The sequence below is a fragment of the Gavia stellata genome, chromosome 20 (assembly GCF_030936135.1).
Source record: "Gavia stellata isolate bGavSte3 chromosome 20, bGavSte3.hap2, whole genome shotgun sequence".
Lineage (NCBI taxonomy): Eukaryota > Metazoa > Chordata > Aves > Gaviiformes > Gaviidae > Gavia > Gavia stellata.
The window spans coordinates 15,972,629-15,974,717 of NC_082613.1; positions in this window are offsets into that span (position 1 = coordinate 15,972,629).

Below are 2,089 nucleotides of genomic sequence, written 5' to 3' on the forward strand. Positions count from 1 at the left end.
GAGGAGAAGACGGCGGCGGCCCCGAGCGCGCTTTAAATAGAGGCGGCGCAGCCGCCTGCGTGGGGCGGGCCGGGGCCGTGCCGGCACGTGCGCGCTGGGGCCCGGGCGCTGCGAGCGTGAGGGGGACCCGGCCGGCCGCCCGCCGCTCCCGCCGCTCCCGCCTCTCCCGCCGCTGCCGGGCTCGTGGGGCCGGGCCGGCCGGGGATCCGCCTCCCCCGCGGCCAGAGACGGCCCCGGAGCCACCAGTGCCTGGGCTGTCCCCAGAACCTGCCCCTTCCCCCCAACCCCCAGTACCACCGTGGGCTCCAGAGGCCTCCTCTGCCCCTGGGACCGGGGTGAGCCCCAGACCCAGGCCAGGACAGGCTCTGGCGCCCGCTGGTAACCTGGAGCGGCCCTGCCACCCACCACCACCGGTGCTGGTACAGGCCCTGGTCCCCAGCACCAGGTCTGGCCATGGAGCCACTGTGGGCACTGACATGGCGGCACGCCCCGGCCCGCTCTCCTGGGAGGTTCCCCGAACAATCCCCCGAGTTTGTCAGTGTAAGCAGTTACTCTGTGGCGTACGGACCCTTGGCTGCAGCAGGGCCGAGGGCAGCGTACAGCTCAGCCGGTCAGGCCAGCGCGCTGGTGAGCTGCCACGCAGACAGAGCTGAGGCTGAGCACATGCGTCGCTCTATCTGCCTGGACCTTGGACTTGGCCGTGGCCTGTTCCTCTTTCCAGCCTACAGCCGGTTTGCCAGGCACAGGGCAGGAACAGCGCGGGCAGGCCTGCCGGACCCTGCCCCCAGCCACAGCCAATGCCCGCTGCACACGCAGGAGGCAGAGCCCTGCTTCAGCCTTGTCTGGGGGTCACACACGCATTCGCTCTCGTTCTAAGATGTGAAACACGTTTTTCATAAGCCTCAGTCGTAAACTGGGGCTAACTTTGCAACCGGGTTATACCAGGTTATACACCTCTTATCTGTGAAATATTTAAAAGTGAAGATTTCCTCATACTTACCCATAAATTCTCACTGCATTATTTTGCAAGGTTTGAAATAATTCTCAGTGCAGAGTTCACCCCAGCACCGCAACTCACAGTGCTCCCCGTAAATCGGGTTCGGTATTTGTTATCTGAGCAGCCGCTGATCTTCAGTGGCCGGTCCTACAGTGAACTGTCCATATAGAAAGATAGAAGTCCCAGCAGGAAACCAGTAGCCCTACAGCCAGTACTCGTGCAAGTGGTAGCATTTGTGTTTGCTATTCGGAGTGCTGCAGGCGCATCGGCATACCTGATACCATAGCAAGCAGTTCTATAAATCAAAAGGTGCCCAAAGGAGTAGCATGTCCGTTCCCTTGGGACAGGTTCATCTAAGTCAGTCATGTTTTCTTTGGTTTACACCACCAACAACCTTTTTGTCACAGCTCGAATGCACTGGCACGCAGCAGCAGGACTGGAGTTCGGGCTCTGGCAGCTCCCCACCTGCCCGTCCGAGACACCAAGGTCGTATTGCTGGCATACGGCAGGTTCACACATGCTCCTGCACGCCTGCCTCTGCCGACAGGCAAACGGGGGACTTTCCGACAGCCCTGCCTTACACAGTGGGACCTAAGGACAACAAAACGCTCCAAATGTGCCTTGCGTTAGGTGTCAGCCCACAGCCTCCCTAGCAAACCTGATCACCAGTTTGTCAATTATAGTCAATGTCTTTATGGACTAACTCACAGCAACCCCTACACATAAAATGTCCTTCCTAAACTAATGAGCAAGGCCGGGACAAAGACATCATTTCATATAACTCCCACTAATTTCAGCTCAAAGACATCATTTCATATAACTCCCACTAATTTCAGCTCAAGGCATACTTCCCTGTGAAGGCTGAAAGGGACCAGCACCTGATTACAGCTAAGCCAAGGACTGGGTGGCGGGAGCTGACAGTATTTAATAAATTAGGTCAGATCAGCTCCATCGAGCGTGAAGGTGCTCCAACGCTGGTCAAAATATTCTCAGTTGCTTATAACGGCATAAGGAGTGCTTAAAGACAAGTCATGCTAGCGGCGTGGTTTGCCCTGACCCTCTGATTTAGGAGACTAATACCTCACAGCACTG